The following is a 25077-nucleotide window of genomic DNA, read 5'->3' on the forward strand; positions in this document are numbered from 1 at the left end:
CCTTTCCCCCTCACCACTCCACCTCTGAAACGCGGGCTCTACATGCCGAAACATTGCTTCGCATCGCCTCATGGTCCCTTTTAGCGGGAGATGGTGTGATTTTTGTTAATGAGCACCTTTCTAACCGTCTCACAGTAACGTCCGGTGTTCTCCAGGGTTCAATATTAGGCCCTCTATAGTGGCTGATATGCATTAACAACTTACAAATACACTTTTCATGTCATATTCGTATAATCAACGACGATTGCGTGACTTGTCCTACTATACTAATCTAGCAGAGCAGCAACCTCTCCAAGAAATCGTAACTACATTGAAGCGTGGTCTCACCAGTGGATCGTGATGCTTAACCCAACTAAATGCACACTGTTTTATTACTCGAGTCGCCAATACCCTTAACGTTTTCTTACTCACCTGGTGACGTTAAATTGGACAGAGGCGAATCCTCTAAGTACCTAGGTGTAACATATACACATGAGCTAACAAATCCCTTGAAGTTCTAAAACGACACTTACGTCACGCCCCCAAACATTAAACCTGCTATCCTGCAAATCCATTATCAGAAGGATAACAATAATAATTGTTGGGGTTTAACGTCCAAATTTATGATATGATCACGAGGGACGCTGTAGTGGAGGGCTCCAGAAATTTCGACTACCCAGGATTCTTTACCTTACAGTTAAATTTTCGTACACGGGCCTCAAGCATTTTCGCCTCCACCGAGAATGTGGCTGCTGCGGCCGGGATTTGATTAGCACCTTCGCGTAGCAGTCCAGCACCATAACCAGTACACCGTTGTGGCGGGTCATTATAAGACAAAGGCTTGTATATGCCACTGCTACTTGGAGCCCGCCTCAAGCTTACCTAATAAAATCGCTTGAGGCGCTACAGAGCCGAGTGGTAGAATTTGTCCATTCATCATATCTGTACAATGTCAGTGCGTCATCATTGAAAGAATAGACGCCTTTATTACCTCTTGCACTTGGTTGCCGCATTGCCACCCTAGGTCTGTTTCATAAGCATTAATAGAGCTCGCAAGGCAGGTGGTGCGCCCAACCAGTCTTGTTGTCCCTGTCTCGTCTCTGTCTCGTAGCACGAAGCGCAAGAAAGCACTTAAAGTTGAATATCGTGGGTACAGCGCAACAAATTATATATAGGTCAAACAGGGCAATGTTTTAATGATCGAGCTAGGGAGAATGCGTACAACGTCAAAAATGGGTATGGTAGCCATATGGCTATACATTGCAAGGAATGCAAGTGCAGTCCTGTATTCCATAAGGCAAGGTTTCTGAAAAAAGCAAAAACGAAGCATGAGAGAGAAATCATAGAAGCGTTTTTTATCAGGAAGGCCTCGGATCAGTGCCTTAGTACACCTTCTCTTCACTTATCCGATATAGAATATTCTTTTCTTAGTTAGCGTAGTCATACATAGTTTCACACGTGTTATCACGCATGAGCACGGAACATGCACCATGTATAAAAGCGGCCGGAGCACCTTCAATAAAGTCTAGTTGAAAGTCGGCGCTCTTTCCTGTGTGTCGTTTTTTTTTGCTGATTGTTGCGCTGTACCCACGATATTCAGCATGAACCAACTCGCCCAAATCAAGCTCTTGTTGTCACCTAGAGTTGTTTTCATGGAAAGCACGCGACCTTTCCTGCTGTACGTAGAGGTAGGTGGCCCGCCAACGCACTCGGTCGGAAAGCAGTCGCCATTACGAATGCGTCACGGGTGCTACTTCGCAGGAGAGGGAAACACCGGCGTGCCCCCTCTCCACCCTCAGTTGTCATCAGGTCGATTGCAGGGGCAGGCGGACACTGTCGCCGAAACAGGAAACAATAGCGATCGGAAATAGCCGCCCCGCCGGCACATCCCCGGTCAGTGAACACTGGAAACACGAAGGGGTCGACAGCCGCGGAGAATCAAAATGCCTTGCACAGACATGGCTGTCAGTTTTGGGCCATTGACTGCGATGACTATTGGAGCTGCGTGACCATCGGTAGGGCTTCCGTGCTTCAGTCGACGGCCAGTCGTTTAGTCTGCGAGTCAGTTCTCGCCTCCGTTACGTGAGGTCTTCTGATCTTGCTCATCGCTTTCGTTCGATTTTTTCCTTCCTGTAGGGCTAACTTCTCCTATTGGCATACATCTGCGTAACACTTCATTATAAACTAGAACAGCGCCCACAAATTTCTATGGTTACTCGCAAAAATACTGCGTTCGTTTGTCATTACTCGCAAAAATACTGCGTTCGCGAAATGTCATTCCCGAAATTATGCGCCCAACAGTGTATATACATATATATATATATATATATATATATATACATATATATATATATATATATATATATATATATATATATATATATATATATATATATATATATATATATATATATATATATATATATATATATTATGGCACATATGTCTCACACGATCGATGTCAATGCATACTAAGAATAGTTTAAAAAATGGAGAAAGCGGCTTGGAACAGCTGGAGAGGAGAGCGAGTGCCGTTCAATAAACACCTTTTTTTAACGTCGAAGCTGTTGTTACTCGAGGCTTTCATGTCCGGGGTGGCGTAGCGGTGGTCACGTGGCCTCGCAGTGTGGCGAGAGAGAGACTTGTTAGGAAGGGGAGGGCTGCGCCGTGCTGCTGGAGGCGGAGGATGTCGAGGGGTGAACCTTCGCGAACCACGCCAAGATGGGGTGAGGGGCATTAGAGTGTAAAATAACGTGCCAATGTCAGTGCTCAGGAGTGTGCGCTTTCAGAGTGGCGAACGTTTCTAGTTCTCCCGACGAAGAAGCCACACGACGTGAGCGTCCGCGAGAGCTGAGACGACGACGGGCATGTCGTCGCCGAGCCAACCGGGATGTTCGCGTAAGAGAGGCGAAAGGTAAGCGCCAGGGAAGGGAAGACTCGAAAAACATCGAAGTACGATATATCCTGTTGAAGCAGAGGCTTAAGCTTCGCTGTTTTTACTGTGTTCGCCAAGTGGAGCTGGCTCAAGTTTATTTAGTGGTGGCCCAGCTCACATGTTTTCTACTGATCTTAGAAATGATATCTGCGATCTGAGGGAAATAAGTACTGCTAAAAATCTTTGTGGTGAATGTCAGCTGAGCCGACGCGAAATAAGTTTTTGCGAGGATAGGTGCTCATTTTGCAGCTCCCTCACATTAAGAACAACCAATTGCCGCGTCTGCGTTCATTGCACTTTTACGGCGGGGCTGCTAAGCTTTTCCTCGTGCCGTGTGGCATCACCAAAAAACTAAGCCCCGCTTGCCTTTGCCACGTTACGCCAAGTTAAGCTTAGGTGACCCCAGTTAAGCCGACGTAAGTATAGGACAACCTAATTAAGCTAAGTTAAGCACGGCATCCCTAATTAAACCGGGATAATTAAGGCAAATGCAGTCAAACCTAATAAAGCCCAAATAATCAAAGCAATTCAACTGGAACATTCAATGAGTCTAGTGAAGCCAAGCTCAGAAAGGTGCTAATTACTCTCGACCTACTTTTATTATATGTATATATATATATCTATATATATGTATATATACACATCCGCCTGTGAGGTATTATGAAATAAATAAATAAATAAATAAATAAATAAATATATATATATATATATATATATATATATTTATTTATTTATTTATTTATTTATTTATTTCATAATATCTCACAGGCACCGTAAGAGGCATTGGGTGAAGATTGCATACAGTACAATTCAATAAATTGTATATGAAGATTTCCACAGAGTACAAATTACAGGGCAGTAGAATAAAATAATATAGAATAAAATAACAAGTAGAAAAGAGATTAACAGATAACTATACGTGCAAACGAGAAAGAAGAAAAAGAAATAATTGCGTGCGACATAGTAAGTATTGCGTAGGAGTAACATAATACGAATTGCAGTCACAATACTCAATATAACACAGCCACCATACAATTGCGTCGTTATACATTATGTAATCAAAAACAAAAAATGTGTAACAGTGGTATGAAACGACAGACGCCATCTATTTGAAAAGCACCCTTGCAATAGCCTATCAAAAAAGTTATACAAATAAAAAATTAAGGATACTAAGCGCAGTGTGTGGAAAAATGTTTGTTCTACTGAAGACAAAAAGCGTCATGGTCTCTAGGTGAAGAAATGTTGTCAGGTAAGCTGTTCCAGAGAAGGATAGCGCGAGGTAGTGGAGAAGAATTAAATGATTGCCTTGCACCATATAGGCGGGCGTATAATGGCGGCGAGGAGTTACGGAGTCGCCCTCTATCGGACGCGCCTCGATTGCGTGCTAGGCAGGATGCCGCCGGCGCGCGCCCCATAGGTTTTGCTGTCGGCGCTCTACAAAATCACTTCGCGGAAGCCCTCCGGGACATTTCTGCAGCTACTTTAGAAAAGAAATATGTTCTTTCCTGTCAAAACAATGATTTTTGACGCACAGAAAGCACAAGATAGTCTACAGTCGCTGTCTCTCTGCAGAAAACCGAGCACCCGTTTTACGCGGACGCCGCGTTGGAGACCCCCGAACCGGCTTCTTGCGCGAAAGGTATCGTCACTCGCTGAGTGCAAAATATCTGAAATTTCTCATTAGAGTAGACTGCCCGTATAACCAAACGGAGCATATCAGAAAGAGCCTCAAGCCAGCGATCGCACGAGTTCGCGACGACTGACGGTGCCTCTGCATGTATGAGCGTCTGCATGTATGCTCGTACTGATAGTTTCGCTTTTGCTACGAGCGCTTTTTGGCACCGCGCTGTGAACTTTAGGCCGCAAAATATGAGAATTTGTAAGTACACAAACAACTACTGTTGCGCGGACGCTATCAGAGCAGTTTAAAAGCAATTTCCTTACAACTATGGCTTCGGTGCGCATGGCAACTTTGTGATGTGCCGTCCCGACGATTCAGTTTTTTTTTCGGTCTAAATTCGTGTACGTTTCAATGTCATTTGACAAGCTATCTCGCACTGTGTAGTGATCGGCCTTCTCGGCGAGCAAATGCCGCTGCTTCTGTTTCTTTATTCAGTGCATTCGTTTCGTTTGGTGCTCACGCAAAACGTGAGCAAATGCGACGCCTTTTTTTTATTTCTCCTTAATTATCGTTCTATTTGCATTTCAGTGAACTTGCCGCTCTCTGTCATCAACAAATTCATTGACCAAAGCTTCACCACTTCGAGATTGTTGGTGGAAGGAGAAGTATAGTCTACGAGACGGAGCATGGTAGTAACATGCAACGTCAAGGAAAAGAAAGAAAACGAGTTCATTAGGGTGGCTTGTTGGGCAAGTTGGTGCATAGTTCTTCGTAAGGAAATGCCAGCAGAACTAAAGAAAACAGAAGAAACTGAGCCAAGAAAAAAAGAGACAAGAACAGGTAAGATGCCGGACTAACAACTGACTTTAATTCGATGAAGACGCGAACTACAAACCGATATGAGCATGCGCAGCAACAACCGTGAGTCACTAACAGGCAACCTATCACCTATCACTGTCAAGAAATCGGACCTCCTTGTCATTCAAGAACACAGATGGCGCACTCACACACTTATCAGGACCAAGTTTGTGAATCTGAAACGCTTCAATTATTTCACGTTCTTTCTGTGTTTTAGCTCTCCCAGTCACCGAAACGTTGCTGAATAGAGGGGCGCAACCGCACACTTTGCAGTGAATCGGTAAATTTACACCCGTGCCCGTAGGAAGTAAATTTGCGTGCTCGCGCATTCTATCATTCACACACCTACCCGATTGCCCAATATATTCTTTGCCACAGGTCAGGGGAATACTGTAGACAATGCCTGTATCACACCTGCTGAATCTGTTGACATGCGCCGTATTACAACTGGACCTACTAACACCATGCCGCGCAACTCGCTTACATATGCTGGACAAAATACAGGGCGCAGAAAACACGAGCTTGACGCCGTTTCTCACTGCCACCTTCCTAAGATTGTGCGATACGCTATGTAAATATGGCATAACGACTACTTGCTTCTTCTCTTCACATTCCTTACGCTGTCTAGAAAGCTGTTTCTTTTTCATGTGCAGAGATTCCGCTACCGCCTGTATTTTGTCCAGCATATGTAAGCGAGTTGCGCGGCATGGTGTTAGTAGGTCCAGTTGTAATACGGCGCATGTCAACAGATTCAGCAGGTGTGATACAGGCATTCTCTACAGTATTCCCCTGACCTGTGGCAAAGAATATATTGGGCAATCGGGTAGGTGTGTGAATGATAGAATGCGCGAGCACGCAAATTTACTTCCTACGGGCACGGGTGTAAATTTACCGATTCACTGCAAAGTGTGCGGTTGCGCCGCTCTTTTCAGCAACGTTTCGGTGACTGGGAGGGCTAAAACACAGAAAGAACGTGAAATTATTGAAGCGTTTCAGATTCACAAACTTGGTCCTGATAAGTGTGTGAGTGCGCCATCTGTGTTCTTGAATGACAAGGAGGTCCGATTTCTTGACAGTGATAGGTGATAGGTTGCCTGTTGGTGATTCACGGTTGTTGCTGCGCATGCTCATATCGGTTTGTAGTTCGCGTCTTCATCGAATTAAAGTCAGTTGTTAGCCCAGCATCCTACCTGTTCATGTCTCTTTTTTTCTTGGCTCAGTTTCTTCTGTTTTCTTTAGTGCAGCCGGAATTTCCTTACGAAGAAAAGAAAGAAAAAAAAAACTTCGGCAGATCCCACGTACCGTGGGAGTCTACCTTATGCGAAGCATGCGGCGGGCAGGTGACAGTGGCGTAACATTTTTTACTAAGCGACAGGTTACAAACTGACGCTAAAGATTTGTATAAATTTTATACGCACAGATATATATGTTGAAGAGACGCATATATGTTATACAACTAGTTGTTTACGGTTGGGTAACGCTGCCAATGGCAACATGGGTGTTACCAACACCAGAAGCGGTCAGCTGATATGTGTTTCTTATACGTGTTCCGAGAACGCAGGCATGTTTCACGAACCCGTGTGCATGTGTGCAAGAAGTTCTTGACAGTTCTTGAACAAGGGCATCATCACCGTCATCAGTGAGCACCAGCAGCTGGTCATGACTTGTTATAGGATCCGGTCGTGTTTGTGGTGACGAGGAGTCCATGTGTAGTGAAGTATGTGGTATAGTAGAGCTGTTGGAATTCGTGGGTGCCTCGGTCATTTCGTCGACAAACTGTCTGTCGATAGAGCCGGCGAAATGCCGGAACCTGGAGCCACCCTTCGCGTTGGTGAGGTATAGGCCGTCGAGGCTGGTAGGTCTGGGTAGTGCTACGTAGACTAACATCAGTGGATGGTGTTTGTCGTATTCGTAGACTACCTGGGCGTATGTGGCCCACGTAGCATAGTCTACAAAGCGGCTGTCAATCAATCTGGCAACACCCTCGGTCAGCATGAGGCCATCGCCCAGCCTGGTAAGAAATGAAGAGGACACTGCGTCGTTCTGGTGGACGAAATGCACTTTACGGTGCAGTGATGTGGGTATCATATGTAACTTTCGTTAATGTATTCCTCCGGGGTCCAGCGATGCTTCAAAATAGCTTGCTGAATCATAGAAATGCAAATGTAATGTTTATTAGACTACTCTAAAGGCGGAGCCAACACTGGAACTACAGATGTTAATCTGATATGACGCCTGTATCGTAGGAGTACACATCGTAGGAGTATCATGTAGTGTTTATTGCTTCCTTGTAAAATTAGATATCCAGCACCGCAACCACAATTGACGTTGCATCGATATTGCACCTGCGTAGGTTGTTTTTTCCAAACCAGTTTATTCACCTGGCGTGGCACAGTGGTAAAATACCTGATTGCCACGCAAAATGCTTGGTTTCGATTCCTGCTGAGATCCTAATTTTCATTTTTTCCATTCGTTGGAGTCAACGCTGCCGATGTTGGTTTTCCTTAACGCTCTAGTATTTCAGTTACCAATGTCTGTTCTCGCCGTTCCTGGGTAGATATAAACTGTCAATCGCCTGTGGCGCACACCCGTACATCGCGGCCCGTGGTAAACGGGTATGTGCCACACGTGTCTAGTGGAAAGAGTTTGACGACATACTCGACACGATTTTAATGTTATTCATGTCATGACCCGGCAATCATAATCGTCAAATCCTCTTACACTCCCATGCAAATCTTGGTCTACACCAAGTTAAGGAGGCGATCATGAGAGCACCCAGACGTAGGCGGCTAGATAGATAGATAGATAGATGCGTAGATAGAAACGCTCAAAGTGCCAGAGGTTCGCTAAGAAATGCTTCGCATTTAATACAGTAACGTTCGCCGGACTTGTTCTGCGAACGTCGGCTGTGAACTAGGACCCACGTGAACTTGAAATAGCTGTGAATAAAATAGAAATTAATTATTGCAGCAACCAGCAGCCGCAAAAGAAGATAGTAAATATTTGACGAGTACTCCAGCAATTTTGGCAGCAGTGTCGTGTTTAAAGGGACACTAAAGGCAAATATTAAGTCTACGTTGATTGTTGAAATGGCGGTCCAGAAACCTTGTAGTGCTACTTTTATGCCAAGGAAGCGCTCATTTTGAAATAATATCACGTTTGAGTGGTCCGCATCGCGTTAGCGCACTTCAAATCACCCGCCTGAAATCCGACTTTCATACGTCACTGCTGCCGTGCCCAACGTTGCCCGCCTCTACTGCGCGGCCGCCGACACTAGTAGCAGCAGAGCGAAAGTAGCGGGACCCACAGCAACAGCAACGGCCATCGAAGCCATCGAAGCTTGCCGCAATCGCCGCAATGGATGTGGATGGAGAACTTGACAACGAGTCATTGGCTCGTGACGCTGGGCTGCAATTCAGCGACTTGAGCCCCGATGAACGCGGTATGCTGCTGAGGGCTCGTAGTGCCGGTGTCGTTGCATGCGGCATTTTGTCGAACTTTCTGTCAGAGCGATTTTCACGAGCGCGCAAAACACACGCGGCAGTACGCGATCCCGAAACTACCACTCAGACGCGACCGCGTGAGCCAAGCAGGGCGCCGGGCGAAGCGCAGTTCGGCGAAAACGGAACCTTTGAACCACGCGCGTTGCCATGGGGAACGCCCCATGGCAACGCCACAGAGGTTCTTTTTTCCATGAATCAAACGGAAACGAACAAACAGCATTTTATTACGTCTTTTGATGCACGGAAGGTTCTTTTTTTATTGCTGCTAGTTTGATTACTAGTAGTTTGTTGTAGGCAGACTCTCATAGGTCATCGGGATCACTTCGAAAATGTCCCACTCGTGGCGCTCATCATGTGATACATTTAGCTTAATTTCTCGGTAAGTAGGGCACTGCTGTTGATAATATTGCCGTTTTAGAAGTTGTCATACATTGAGCTTTCACTCTGACATAAATTGTTATTTGCCTTTAGTGTCGCTTTAACTCCAACAGGGTGGCATCTTTCCCACGTAAATAAATGAGGCTCCAGAAAATACATGGGGTTGGAGAGGCCCAACGTCAGTTTGAGATTGACAGAAATAAATGTGGTACATAGTGTTTGCGTCAGTGGAACGCAAGCTTGACCGAAAAAATGTTATTGCCAACATAAATGCAGCACACAGCCGCAGAATTTGACTCTCTCGCTATGTACGTCCACAAGCAAACGTCGCGTAGCTTATGAAGGAGAAAGCCAGATGCCTCTTCAAACGAGAGGATTGACCGTCGCGGCGCCAAGACGAGTGACGCAAAATGTAATCGTCACGTGATGAGATCAACATATGACGTCATCATGACGTCACAGACCTCATACATTTGCAACTTAATTATGACATCACCATGACGTGACATAACGTGATATCACATGATGACGTATTCACACGACATGGTCCCTTTGCATTGCCTCCGTGATCGGTGATGGCGTTATCATATGACGTCATCATGACGTCACAGATTGCCAAAATATGTAGCGTCAATATGACAGTACATAACGTGACGTCACATGATGACGTATTCAACGTCATGGTCGCTTTGCATTGCCTCCGTGATCGGTCACGGAGGCCGTGCAAAACCGCGTTCGGTGCAGAACGCTTTTGGAGGGGGGCGCGGGAGAATCAATACATCGACTGACAAGAAGAAGAAGATGGCTTTCGCCTTCTAGTCATCTTTGGCGAATGCATGAGGGACCCTGTGAGTTTTTAATTCAACGTATCTAACAATGGCTTGCGCATCTCCAGCCGATTTTGTGGACGCTGAGCACGGGGCCGACGATCAAGAGGTCGTACGGGAGGGTTATGGGATGGTATCGCACGTGGTAAAAGGTAGCGCCTTTTCCATCCTGTGGCAGATAGGCATCATTTGCCGCCGGGAAGCGCGCGTGAGCTATCGTCTCAGTGCCCGCTGTCTGCTACTAACCGAACATCGCAGGCCCGACTCAGTAACGAAAGTCTTCGTCCCGGAAGTGCTTGTTGCACACAAGACTCGTAGCCGATGGCTACTTGCCGGTTCTTAGCGTTACAACCCATGCATTCACGCAGTTTCTTGTCCCGCGGTTACCGGTGCAGGCTGACACAGGGCTCCGTTGCGTAAGCTCGGCACTGCGGCACCGAGCGGTAGAGCCCTATGTTCCCCGCCTTCGGAGGCAGCCACTCTATTAAAATGGTTTCAATTGAGCAGAAAATGCGAGAAAACTTCCGTATTTGAACAGACCGCAGCGCATGTGGTACTTGAAACTCGTTTTCAAAGCACGCGGCAGCGCTCCACAAGCAGCCGACGCAGCCGCCGAGACCGCGTGATCCTGCCAAGCACGTCACGCCGACGGTAGCGCCGGCGTTTCCAGTGGTGTGCCTCGAGGCCAATAGACTTGATGATTGAAAAATGGTAGTGATAATTCGTCAGAGTGAATGACCTTATGGAACAATGACAGCAATGCAATGTAACGGCGGGTACTTAATGACGGTAATGATAGCTTGCTTTTGATTTGCGTGATACTAGACAGAGCACTATAGTTGTGAGCAATGAAACGGCTTGCCCTATTCTGAATGATTTCTAATGCTTCGATAAGGTATTTCTGATGTGGTGACCAAATGGGGGACGCATACTCAAGCTGCGGTCGCACGAAAGTTAGATACGCAAGTTTTCGCAAGGGGGAGGGTGCATTGCGCATGTTTCGATGCAAAAAAATTTGCAGTGGCTTAGCTCGGCTATGCCAGGATGTACGTAGCGTTATCAAAGGTTCAGCTGATTATTCTGAGCTTTCCAGATTGTCTAGGATTAGCTTGATTGCCATGCTTACTGCTGCTCCAATGACACACATTTGGCCACATCGTTCAGAACCGGTAGACCTGGCGGCATGGCCGGGTAACGATACCCATTGGTAACGATAAAGAGCGGAATGTCCCGTTTAACGAGAAAGTTATTGCACGTTGTACAAACCCGCGCCACGGTTTCACCCCACTCAGGCGCCGCCACTAAACTCACCGTTTCACGCATGGCACTACTTAGCGGCGTCAAGTCTTTCATGTGCCATAGTCTTTCACACACGTCGCGCACGTATCCAAACGGATTGTTTACGAAGTGCGTCTCGAAGGTCCGAGTCGCACTGGCGCTTTCGCCAAGTTTCACAGTATAGGCAGTCGATCGGCGAGCCTTGACGTCATCGACGGCGTCTTGTTGTTGCTGCTACAGAGGTGGTCGGGCACATCACTCAGCATCCTGGCGACGCCGCTTTGCTAGACGTTCCTCCCTTTCCTCCAGTGTCTCCGCAGCACGTTTAGTCTTCCTCTGTTCATTCTTCGTACGCTGAACCGCTAATTTCCAGGCAACTACTTCGGGATCCGATGACATAAGCTTCTCGGCTCTTCTGCGCCGTTGAGCAGCATTTGCGCTCTCCTTCTCCATGGCGTTACCCACCTGCAAACGCCAGTCAGAGGCGCTATCAAGCGGCACCAGCGCATTGTCAGACGGCGGCTGCACAGCGAAGGCGAATGCAGCTGCGCGCGCCATGGCTACGACGTCACCCCTCTCGAATGCGCAGAGCAGCAGCGGCGAGTCGCGCGCGCCGGCGCCAGTCTGTCTGTCTGCACGGCTAGGACGCCAGTCCTCCCGCTCTCCGCCACCAGCAGCGGCGAGCCGCGCGCAGCGGTGGTGGAGAGCGCGTGAGATGCCGGCTCCGCACTCATCCTCGCACATGCGCAGCACGGCTCATGATGACCCACGCGAAATCGGCTCCGGCTAGGCAAGTGTAGCTAACGCTACAAAATCCTAATGATTTGGATGCACTGGCACATACGCAAGTTATGTGCTCTGACCATGATAGGTGTAAGGTGCACGCCTAGATACTTACAGTTCGCGGTCGGCGATATGACATTACTGTTGATGTGATAAGAAAATTGTGAATTAACAGGTTTGCGGGTGAAAGACATAATTTTACACTTCGACCTGTTTAGTGCCATGAGCCATGTGTTACACAACTGGTTCACTATTTCTAGGTCTCGTTGAAGCGTGATATGATAATCAATGTTGGTTATTCGGCGATATATTATGCAGTCATCCGCAAATATTCGTATGCGAGAGGTGATGTCGTTAGGCAGATCATTTACATAGATTAAAAACAACACAGGCCCAAGGACGCTTCGCTGTGGCACACCAGAAGAAACGATAGATTTAGGGGTATCGACTTCATTAACCGAAGTAAATTGCTCTCAATTGGACAGAAAGTTACGTAGCGAAGACAATGTTGAGGAGTCCAATTTTAAAGCTGAAAGTTTTGATACGAGGCGGCAGTGTGCAACGTGATCAAACGCTATTGAGAAGTAAAGGAATAAGCAGTCTGTTTGTAAGAAGTGATTTATGATAAGATGGATATCTGTTGTAAATTCGAGTAATTGTGTCTCGCAAGAAAGGCCTTTTCTGTAACCGCGTTCATTCGACAAAAAAAAGTTGCTTGACTAGAGAAGCTTTTAAATATGCGAAGCAATACGTGTTCGAGCAATTTGAAGCAAATGCAGGTAAGTGAGATGGGCCTGTCATTTTCACATGCATTTTTACTTCCATTTTTGTAGATCGGCACTACCTTTGCTATTTTCCAGTCAGAGGGAAGCACACCGGACGATAAGGACCACCTGAAGATGTGAAACAGGATGATGCTTGATATAGACATAGTGTTTTTTTGGTATCTTAGAATTTATTCCATCAATCCCGCAAGATCAAGATACTTTAAGATTTTTTTTAGTGAAGCAATGCCCTCGATCGTAACGTCTATTGGTGTCGTGTAATTATAATCAAAATGGGTACAAGCGTTATCGCTGAGCTATCCGCACTTGGGAATACGGACGTGAAAAAAGGAATTGAAAGCCGCAGAACACTCGCTCTCAGAAAGAGCAACTGCGTTGTCATTGTGCAAGACGATTTGGGTACTTCCTTGATTTGGGCTCAATATTTTCACAAAGTTTGTTGGATTGTTCTTGAGTAATTGTGGCAGATCATTTGAAAAGTATTTATCCTTTGCCGTGAGCACGGCGGAACAGTATCATTTAATGTAGGCCTTGTAATCAGTCCATGATGGTGGTGTTCCTACGCGTTTAGCGTGCTTACACATCCGCTTCTTGCTATTTCTCATACGGCTAAGGGTTTTTGTGAACCAAGGATTAGATGTAGTTACTGATCTTAATGCGAGGAATGTATATATCTATTAATGTGGACACCTTTTCCCTAAACATCAGCCAATTTTCTTCAACTGATCTACTTTGAAAAGATGGCAGCATTTCATGCTCCCAAAATCTATCTAGTTCAGTATTTATTAAGACGTAATTACCTTTATTGTAATTTCGAATAAATTTCGGCGACATATCAGTAACTGAAGAAAGTATATTTAAAGTGATTTGAAGCAAACTATGATCGCTGAAACCATCTACATGTTCTATGTGTACTAATGTTTCACGATGACTTGTACGAACAAGGTCCAGTATGTTGGAACCACGGGTTGGCTTGGATACAGTTTGGGAGATGTAGCCCAGGGTCAAAACAATGAATTCAGTTGACACGTTACATGACGAGGAAAGTCTGTCCCAGTCAACTGACAGGAGGTTGAAGTCGCCAAATAAATAAGTAATGTTTCAGGGGAAGACCTCCGATGCATTCTCTAGGCTAGTGCGCAATTGATCTTTAAAAGAGCTGGTTGAATCTGGTAGACGGCAACAGCAGCCGACGAGTATATTGATTGAGTATATCTTGCAGGCAACCCAGACAATTTCGATATCGGAATTTGTGTTCACAAAGAATGATGCAATACATTTTTGACGCCCAATAACACACCACCTCCCCTCCTGCTAGTGCGATCATACCTATATGTATTATAGATACTTGTAAGACCACTGATTTCGGTGTTATATACTGCGGGAGACAGCCAAGTTTTAGTGAAGACGATAACGTCTGAGTCAGCATCATCAAGATAGCTTGAAATGAGATCAAGCTTTGACAAGAGCTTCGCGTGTTTGCTAATGTCACTGATAATGACTGTAAGTTGCGATCTGGCTTTGTTGGTAGAGACCCAGCACACGTGTTTTGGCGTAGCTATCTCTTTAGTTCGACAACAGTGCCAGCGATACCATCATAGACGTATGTCGCGGAGCCCATCCGTAGTTTGCCAACTGAAAGCTTAAATGGTTTATGCAGTGTTTTTGCAAACGCAAGCAGCTTTTGCTTGGCCTGCCGAGTTGCCAGCGAAAAATCTTCTCGAACTGAGAACGGCGTTCCCTTAAGCCTCGGTCGACAAGGCAAAACGCGCTCTTTAAATTTGAAGAAAGTTAGCTTAGCGATGACAGGCCTTGTTTTTCCGGCAGCAAACCTGCCAAGTCGGTGCACACGCTCAAATTGATCAAAGGATAATGTAACGCCCAGTTTTTCCGTACAAAATTTAATTACATGCTGTTCTGACGCTGCCCAATCCCCCTTTGGGATCGTCATTTAGGCCGAAGAAAACCAGATTTGAATGCCGCATCCTCTTTTCCGTGTCGTTACATTGAGTCGTAATAGCCGTCACTTGTTTGGACACCATGCTTACAGCATCAGCATTTGCCATGGTTCCCCGATCACCCAGTGGTGTAGAACTTTCTAGTGCCTCCAGTCTAGCGTTTAACAGCTTAATTTCTTCATAAGCAGCAGCCTGCTTTTAAGCACTTCTTTTCAACTCTGTTGACAAAGCGGCAAGATCTTTTTCGACCTTCTTTATGGTGTTTAGGCCCTGGGCAAACGCATCAGCTTCCACCTTATTCTGGGACCAGGATTCGATTCTACATCACCCGAAATCATGAGTAGAAGATCAAATAAATAGCCAGACATGCCAGACGAGAAGTATTTCGCCTGTCGCGTCAATTCAGTCACACAAGGTGGGCACGACACCGCCAGCAGGCAGTAATTTCTACTCTTTACACAAGCTGCATGGTTCAAATAACTGACCTGCAAGAGCATCGTGCGTGAGTTCGCCATTCTTGGTGCGATGTCATGCCCAAACTGGAAGGCGGGAGGCGGTGCTTTATATCTGCCGACGGTATCTTCAGACGCCTTGGATTCGTCCAGAAGCGGCATCCGGTACGCTGGAACAATTCTTGGCGTAGACTGGTTGACAGGCGGATTCCACTCAAGGAAGGCAGACAAGACAGCACCGGTGATGGTAGCCTGCAAGAGCATCGTGCGTGAGTACGCCATTCTCGGTGCGCTTTCATGGCACTCATTAGGCCCCATTAAGGCCTTTAAGATGAACCAGCGCTAATTTTGAATAAGAGTAATAATTTATATTAAGTAATGTGTGATTGAACCAAGGCCTTTCGAAATACCTGAGCTTCATGCGGCGTAATAACGCTAATTAAAGCTAATTAAGCGTAATTGAGGTTGAGCCAAGCCGCGACTACCTGGGAGACCACTAGCTCCGCTGTGAATCTCTAGTACATGCTGGCCACATTTAAAAAAATTAATACCGACAACTGGCTCTTTGAAACAGGCAGAAAGCATCAATTCATTTATCTAATTACACATCAGCGTGGTACCGTGTTCCTTCTTCTCGTCCCCGACTCTTTTACTCTAGTACTCCTGTTCTATTATGTCCTATTCACGCTCGAGTCGCCGTTTCACTGTGTGGCTGCTGCTTCGTCCGCGACACAAGCAGTTAAGCCATCTGTGGGTGTATCTGGGAACGGGAGCGTGACATGTGGCGTGGACACTCATCTGTCCTCAGGCCGAGCCCTAGAACAGCTCCCCTGTTCAAATATAGTGTCCGCTTTAACGTAATCAAGAGTAGTTGTAAAATACTAGATCGAGAGTAGATAGACAGTAGCAGCACGATATAACTACCGGTAAAGCAGATTGGTTCGAGATGACACTAGCCGTAGTCTAAAAATCAGTATAGTGAATGTTTGCAAGGGCGCATCCCACCACGCCATACTGTGCGCTGGTCCATAAGAACACAATTGTTTTCCGCAAGATTGTGGGATAAACCTTGAGGCCCCCGGCGTATGCGGCCATGCGGGACACAGGCCTGAAAGCTTACTGAAGCTGAATAAAACTGTCTTCAAATAGTTGCAAGTTTCGTGTCGGCCAAACAATATCCGGGAAGAAGGGCATAAACTTTATCCGCACTGCGTGGTCGCGCAGCATGGCGCCATCTCTCGAATGTGGCGTAACAAACCCTCACCGCAAAAATGACAAACCGCTAGCGTTGAAAAACGCACACGACACCCTAGCTCAGTGCCAAAAGTTTATCGTGTCCCGTCTTCCTTAGCAACGCCGCTGTAGCAAATGAAAAATAAGCTTCAGCATACTTGAAATAAAAGCGTGAGTGATACTATGAAGAAACTCTACGGATATCTCGGAAGCAACATTGTAACACCGGAGCTGTTTGAGGCAGCCGTAAAAACTTTGGTGTCCGCAGAAAACCCCAGGTGGGTACGCGTCAAAGGAATTAGTCAAGCCCCGTTACCGAGTGTAGCAGGTGTGAGCGTTAAACCAAACTCTGCTCGGCGAAGTGGATCACGTGAAATACGTGAAAGAGAGATAGAGAAAGAAAGAGAGAGAAAATAGAGAAGGAGAAAGATGCACAGAAATAAAGAGAATAAAGACAAAAAGACAGAGAGACAGAGAAAGGTAAAGAAAGGTGAAGAAAGAGCAGAAACGAAGACACGAGAAGGAGACAAAAAACAGAGCAAGACCGAACGACAAATAAATAGATAAATAAAGAGAAACAGATAGAATGAAGGAGAAAGAGAGAGAAAGAAAAATAGGCAGGAGTAGAGATAAAAAAGACGGAGAAGTAAAGGGAGAGAGATACAAACAGGCACGAAACAGAGAGGAAAAAATCAGATAGCAAGACTCAGAGAGAATGAAAGAGAGAAATAGATACAAAGAAAAAAGAGAGATAGAAGCACATAGAGAGAGAGAGAAAGAAGGTAAGGAAGAGAAATAAGGATAGAAAGAGCGAGAAAGAGAATGAAATAGATAGAAAGAAATAGAAAAGCAACAGGTACAAAAACAGATTCAAGAAACAGAGAGAAGGAAGGAAGTAGAAATAAAGAGAAACAGGAAGGTCACTCAGCTCGGCTGTTACTTTAGGCTTGGCGTCACTAGTGCGAAGCTGCCATATTTTCTTTTGTAACTTGTTTGCGCAGTAACTATGATATGTGTGCGTTCCCAGAGACAGTACTTTATGAAATATTTACTGGATTCCTGGATCTTCTAGGTTGAGATCTGAGATCAAGACGTGAAATGTCGGGTGCTGGTCACTTCAAGCTCGCCGACAACGGTAGCTGAATGCAGTGCATGCTTAATATCTGGCAAACAATATAGCTTTGCACGTGTTTAGCTGTGAAAGAAATACTGCAAATAATTATGATAAAAGCACCCGACTGGTAACAAAATAACTTTTGAAGAAATATACAGAAGAAACGTGCAGGAAAAAGAGGCTTCTTTACGTGATCACAAATTGTTGCACCTTCAATGAATATTTAATGACAGAAATACGGCATATCCCGCATTGCGGGAATCGCTTTCATGCGGAGCAGTCGGCAAGTAATTGTCCATGCTGCACTTTTTTTTACTTCAAGCCAAGCATTACGAGGTGGATTGACGTGTTTTTGTAAGTGTAGTAGTTATGTGCATGGTTTACGAGGAACGTCGACTGCATGGGCGTTTAAATGGCAATTTATGGTCTGACCGCGTCAGCACTCACGTTTGAGCACAGACGTCAGTATAGTCGAAACGAAGTGCACCTTACGGGGCGATGATGCGAATATTAGGCGTAATTTTCGTCAGCGTATTCCTCCTGGGTCAAGCAACCCTTGAATATAGCTTTTTGAATTATAGGAATAGAAATGTAATGCTTATTACACTGCTATAAAGCGGAGCCAACACTGGACCCACTATTGACATTAACCCGACATTTGTAAACCCCGCCATATCATAGGAGTACATACGTAATGTTTGTTGCTTTCTTATAAAATTAGACAGCCAGCACGGCAACCACAGTTGACGTTGGATCGACATTGCGCCTGCATAGAGTTTTTATACAGCAGTTTCTAGACCTGGTCTGGCTCCTTGGTAGAATACCTGACTGCCACGCACAATGCTTGGGTTCGACTCCTACTGGGATCCTAATTTTTATTCTTTGCATTCGTTGGGTCAGCGCTGCCGATGTCATTTTTTCTTAACGCTGTCGCATTTAAATTACAAATGCTTATTTTCAGCGTTCAAGGGTAGATATAAACTCTCAATCACCTGTGGCGCATACCAATACCGGTGCACGTGGTAAATGGGTATGTGCCACCACAGGTATCTGGAGGAAACGACGTATGCAACAGGATTTGCACGTTATTCATGTCATGATCAGACAGTCAAATCGTCTTGCCCTCCCATGCCAATTTTGGTCAACACCAAGTTAAGTAGGCGATCACGACAGCACCCATACGTTGGCGGATAGATAGATAGATAGATAGATAGATAGATAGATAGATAGATAGATAGATAGATAGATAGATAGATAGATAGATAGATAGATAGATAGATAGATAGATAGATAGATAGATAGATAGATAGATAGATAGAAATGCTCAAAGTGCCTTGGGTTCGCTATGAAATGCTTCCCATTTAATACCAATGTCTGTTCTCGCCGTTCCTGAATACCTTTGGCGCATACCCGCACACCGCGGCTGGTGGTATACGGGTATGTGCCACACGAGTCTGGACGATAGGGTCTGACGACGTACGCGACACGATTTTCGCGTTATTGATGTCATGACCAGACAGTCATATTCATCGTACCTCTTACCCTCTTATACCTATTTTGCCCTACACCAAGTTAAAGAGGTAATCATGAGAGCATCCAGACGTAGGCGGATAGATAGATAGATAGATAGATAGATAGATAGATAGATAGATAGATAGATAGATAGATAGATAGATAGATAGATAGATAGATAGATAGATAGATAGATAGATAGATAGATAGATAGATAGATAGATAGATGGAAACGACCAAAGTGCGTTTCCCTATTGCAAAAGCCAGCGCCACTGGGTACCAGCGTCCAGTGCCATGCCTGATTATGGGCCCAGCGTCGCGCTGGATGCTGGGCCGCTGGAGCGGCGTTTTACTGGGAGGCGCTGGGTACTCAAGCTCAAAACGGCTCTACAGCGTTAAAACAGTGGTGCCTATGTTCCCTACATATATATATTACTAAAAAAGTCATATAGAAAACATTAGTGCAATAAAAAAAAAACAAAAAAAGCCGTACTAAAAAAACAAAAACAGCTTTACCACCAGGACTCGAACTCGCCACCTCTCAATCTCCAAGCGAGTACTCTACCACTGCGCCACGCTGAAACACGTCAACACCGCTGTAAAAGAGCTAGTCAATGCAGTAAGAAAGCGTTTCGTTTCATATTTCGGTGTCGTGCATTCAAGGAAGACGCGATCTTCCTTTCCAGATCACGCTTGCTTCTTTATTAGACACAAACAGAGGGTGGCCGGCAACGAATGAAATGCCCAAAATGGGATGAGCACTAGGTTTCTTTAAGAATTCCCTTTTTAACTCCGAAAATTATCAAATGGATCGAGGAGCCGGGTACAGTTTGACGGCTGTTACTGCCGATTTGTAATAGCCGTTTCTCGCCCTTGATAATGATGAACATGTTCAGAAGCTTTATGATGACTCGTTCGATAAACACGCGCCTACATGAATTCATACTGAGTAGTTTTCTCGCGCGAGCGACGATATCACTGCGAGGCGGGCGTGTCTGTATTCTGACTTGCAGTTCTATCGACACCTACCACTATAAAACCGCTCAGCAAAAACAAATACATTTAGTTGAAAAAAGATGCCGGTGTGTAAGTTCACTAACGCGTACCAGTTGACAGGTATGTGTTCTGACGTATGAGTCAGAGAAGTACCGGCGAGTGCGGCCGGCTGCTTTCGGTGAGCCTACGTTCGTTGCTTAAAGCGCGTCGCATCGATGGTCATCGCTCCTTGTGCGAACACCGTACACAAGAAAAAATGGTTAATTTAGGTTAACGAATGTCCAGACTATACTTTACAGTAAATCTTACACGTTGGAATTGCGTGTACTTAAACCAAGAAGCGCCGGTGGCATGCAGACGGACTCCGCCGGTACGCTAGGCCTAACGCCTGCTAGGAGCCGCACTGGGTAAGACCGATCTCGGCGATGAGTTGCGGTGGTTGAAGTTTCTGCATTTTAGCCTCGAAACCTTTTTAACTGATACCTAACGTATAGCTGAAGTAAGTGGAAGTGCAAGAATTGCCCGAGATGCGTTTCTGGTGTGGCGATATCGAACGACGGCTGTTTTTCTGGCCTCCGTTGGGAGGGGCCGCGAAGCCAGAGCTCATTTACTTCTTTCCAACCGCACGGCGATATAACGATTTGCTCTGTATGTTCAGACCAACGCCTCCAGACTTAGAAACATTACAATATGAAGTCATAACCGCAACACATCGCGGTTGCAAAACTGATATATATGATCGGCATGCACAAATTGTGTATTCATTGCTGCTACGTGCTCCGCAAAAATTAACGACGTTATTGGCACTGCATCAATAAAAAAAAGCGTGGTAGAAGGCAAAATGGTCAGTGTTGGCTGCTTTGGGTTATTAACATATTTTTCTTCACATTCGACAGGGAAACATTAAAAGTGATCGCGATTTCACTTATCACGTATATATCATGAAAATAGTGCGCACCTCCTCGTCTTTCTCTGCCAAGCTAGAATTTGTGACATCTGTTTGAGACCCGTTAGGATAGCATCTATCGGTACCATCGAATCAGACATTCGATATTCAACGATACCAAAGCATTCTGCCGCGCACGATACTGAAAGCAGCGCGCGGCACTGGCAGAACAGTGCTGGCTCCAGTATGTGCCAGCGCACGCCAGTGAGAATTCCAGCGCCTCCAGCGCTTTCCAGTGAGCGCCAGCGTCACAGCGGCAAAGCCAGTGGCTCTACCAGTGCGACTCAGCTCTTTCCCAGTGCTTTCACCGGAGTCCCAGTGAATTCTAGCGTATACCAGCGTTCCCAGTGCGCTCCAGCGCCAGAAAACGTACTGGTTTCACGCTGGGGGTACTGGAACGGCGCTGGTTTTTGCAATAGGGTTGGTTCGCTGAGAAATACTTCGCATTTTATATAGTAATTGCAGCTTAGGGCTATGCCACATTTCTTTATCACACATCGGCGGTGTTTACCCAGGAAGAGAAAACAGCTACTTATCATACGGTAGTTCAGCGCAGTCGAAGACGAAGACAACAACAAAAATTAGGGAGGGGCGAAACTTGTAGTGAAGGGTTTTCCAGCTCCACTAACGTGAAACTTGTGGTGGGGTGAAGCATGCAGTGTGCGCCGGTGTTTCCTGCAATGAGAGAAACAAAGATTAGACACATAGAACCACAGTCCGCTTTTAGTTAACGTGCACGCTGCGAATCTTTATTGTTCAACTACGCACAGGAGAAATCTCCCACCGGCACTACAATGCAGGACAAGATCCAGTGCCTATATATAGGGGGTGGCCGGTGAACGGTTGTGCAGCGCGAGCAGTGAGTTTTTCAATAAAGAAACTTGCTAGCAGACTCCGTATGCGTCGGCGTTGTGTCTCGCGGGCGAGGGCCCGTTCTCGTTTCTTGCAAGCTGGTAGTGCAGCGTTCATCGCAGAAGGAGCGTTTCCATAGTCAACGCGCACCGTTCGTTTTCTCGTGCCACATGGCGAGCGCTGAGGTGGTGGCGGCCTCTCCTGCGCTCAAGCAATTGGATCGTCACGACAGTAGACGAGGATGCACGACCCACGCCCACATGCTGAGGCCCTTAGGTGGTTCGCCCCTAAAAGTCACAGTTCCAACGCAAGGGTGAAGCGAAGAATGCGATCGCAAGAAATTGTATTGTTACACGAAGTGAGGCTGGTAGCCAACTGTTTTGTATACGATCTCGCGCAACTACAAAACGCTGATGTAAGAGAATACTGCCGGTCCAGCGAGAGATGTGCTGTCCGCATAGTCACCAAGCATTGAGAGCGCAGCACGTAGAAGGGTATACAAGCCGCCCGCTGTGATGGCTGTCGAGATAGCGGGCGCGCCAGCGATCGCGACCGCGCCCTTAGATTCAAAGTTCAAAGTTGCTGCTCGCGCGACAACACCCGCCCATCCCTCGCGTCTTTTTATGCTGCTCGTTAATGACGGGCGGAGCGTTTCCAGTCCGCTTCAACGGCAGGCCTCCCGTGCGAGGTGATGTTATCGCATGCACTCTCCGAGCTACAGAAAACGGCCTGCTTGTTTGATCTTTGCTTCGGCCGTGTTCGTCGCCCCCGCTCGCCCTCTTTTACCCGCCGTAGAACTAACGATGCGCAGGCGGATCTTATCAATTCGGACTTCGTACGGGACATGACGGCGAAGGCAACGGCGACGGCGACGGCAAAAATCCGTCAAGACTGTCCATATAATTGCTATAGCAATAAAAGCGACTCTGGACACATGGACACTTTCGTTGTTGACATCGTCATCAGCGCCGAACGATCGCCTGTCGAGATCCACCAACAAGGCATCATCGCCACATTTTCAGCTACTGTTATATACTAATAAATATTACCACTCTAATAATATAATAATATATACAACATAATAATATATGCTAGTGTAATATACGCGCACTGCATGAATGATTTCAGGTCGTGCGTGGCGCCGCTGAGAGCTTGTAATGCGTCGCTGAGTCTCGGCATGTCCTTACGTCGTGAGCGACCTTGGTGGCAAGGCGCGGCCAGCAGTACATTTCCTGCATTCTTGCCAGCGTGCGATAAACACCGATGGTTCGAGCAGTCGGGTCGTCGCGTAGGGCCTGGAGCAAGTTTCGTTGCAATGCTGAAGGCACCACGAGAAAGCAGTAGGCTCGCAGTGGCGGGAAGTTCTTCTTTCTCAGAAGGCCGTTACGCAAGAAAAGCGATGGCAGTCCTCGCTTGAATGCCTTCGGAACAACGGCAGATTTGCCTTCGAGGTGTTCCACAAGGCCCCTGAATTCCGGGTCGGCTTCCTGTCGTTCAGCGAAGTGGTCAGCACTTACGGTTCTCAAATACCACTCATCATCCTGGTTATCCTGCGGCGCTGGGTTGACGCGGGCACGTGACAGGCAGTAGGCGTCAGAGTGCTTTCTTCAGGACTTGTAAATGCCGATAATGTGAAATTCTGGAGGTCTTAGACTCCACCGCATAAGGCGACGTGGGGAGCCCTTCAAGTTAGCTAGCCAACGGAAGGCATGATGGTCGCTGACAGCTTTAAAGGGCATGTAACAGAGGTAGGGGAGAAATTTAGATGTAGCCCAGATGATAGCAAGGCACTCCTTTTCTGTTGTGGGATTCTTGGCTTCAGCCTCAGATAGCGACCAGCGAGTATACCTCAGAGCCCTTTTCAGTCCGTCAGTCCTCGCAAGGACGGCGCCGAGTACTACGCTACTTCCGTCGGTATGAATTTCCGTACTGGCGTATTAGTCAAAATACGCAAGTATCGGAGAGCATCTCAGGCGTCGTTTTAGTCATTTAAATGCATCGATGTAGACCATGTCCCACCTGAATTACATGTCGGTCTTCGTGGGGAGCGTTTGCGGCTCGGCGATCCGTGCAAAGGCCTTCACGAACTGTCTGTGATAGGCGCACAAGTACAGAAAATGGAGTACGGCCTTCCTGTCGGTGGGTGACGGGAAGGCAGTGATGGCAGCTGTTTTCCGCGGGTCTGGGCGAACACTAGCACCGCTAATGACGCGGCCCAAAAATAAAAGTTCCTTGTACGCGAAGCAGCGTTTTTATGGCTTCAAGGTGAGTTTGGAGGTCTCGATTCCTTGAACTACAGCTTGAAGGCGCCGGAGGTGTTCCTCGGTGTTTGCGGCAAACGCATCAACGTTCTCCAAGTACACGAGGCAAGTCTGTCACTTGAAGCCGATCAGTACTGCATTCGTAACGCGTTGGAAAGTCGCAGGTGCCGAGGAAAGACCAAAGGGCATGACCTTGAACTCGATCAAGCCGTCTGGTGTCATCCATAAAGGCAGTCTTTTCTCTGTCTGTCTGACTTCGATTCTGTGTCGATCGGGCTCTTGACGGCGACGAGGAGCCATCCTTCAAATGCAAGAGCAGGGCTTTCAGCTGGTATTGCCTGTGTTTCGCAAGGCTCAGATTATCGTCGAAATCTGGTTGGCGACCTCGATTCGATGAAGCAGGTTCGGTAGCATCGAAGAGGGCGAAAGCATTGCCGGCATCCACGAATTCTTCAATGTAGTCGACCGTTGTAGCAATGTTGAGGTGCCTGTATTCGTGGCTGAAGTTTTTCAGCATTACATTCGTTTTGTGATCACGCAGCTCGGCTATGCCCCCTGCGATGCAAATCTGATGGTTCAGAAGCAGGTGCTGGTCGCCCACGATGAAGCCGTCGAAGTCTGTTGTTTCTTCGGTGTCGACAGAAATGATGACGCTGGAGAAAGGCGGTACGATGACCTGCTTTTCTGTCATATTTGGAGCATGGTGACTGATTTTTCTATCCGGCGGGACGGCATTGTCTGCAGATAGTGTTATTGACTGGGATCTTAAGTCAATGACTGCGCCTGCTGTTTCAGCAAGTCCATGC

This window comes from Rhipicephalus sanguineus, unplaced genomic scaffold, assembly GCF_013339695.2.
Source record: "Rhipicephalus sanguineus isolate Rsan-2018 unplaced genomic scaffold, BIME_Rsan_1.4 Seq10031, whole genome shotgun sequence".
Classification (NCBI taxonomy): Eukaryota; Metazoa; Arthropoda; class Arachnida; order Ixodida; family Ixodidae; genus Rhipicephalus; species Rhipicephalus sanguineus.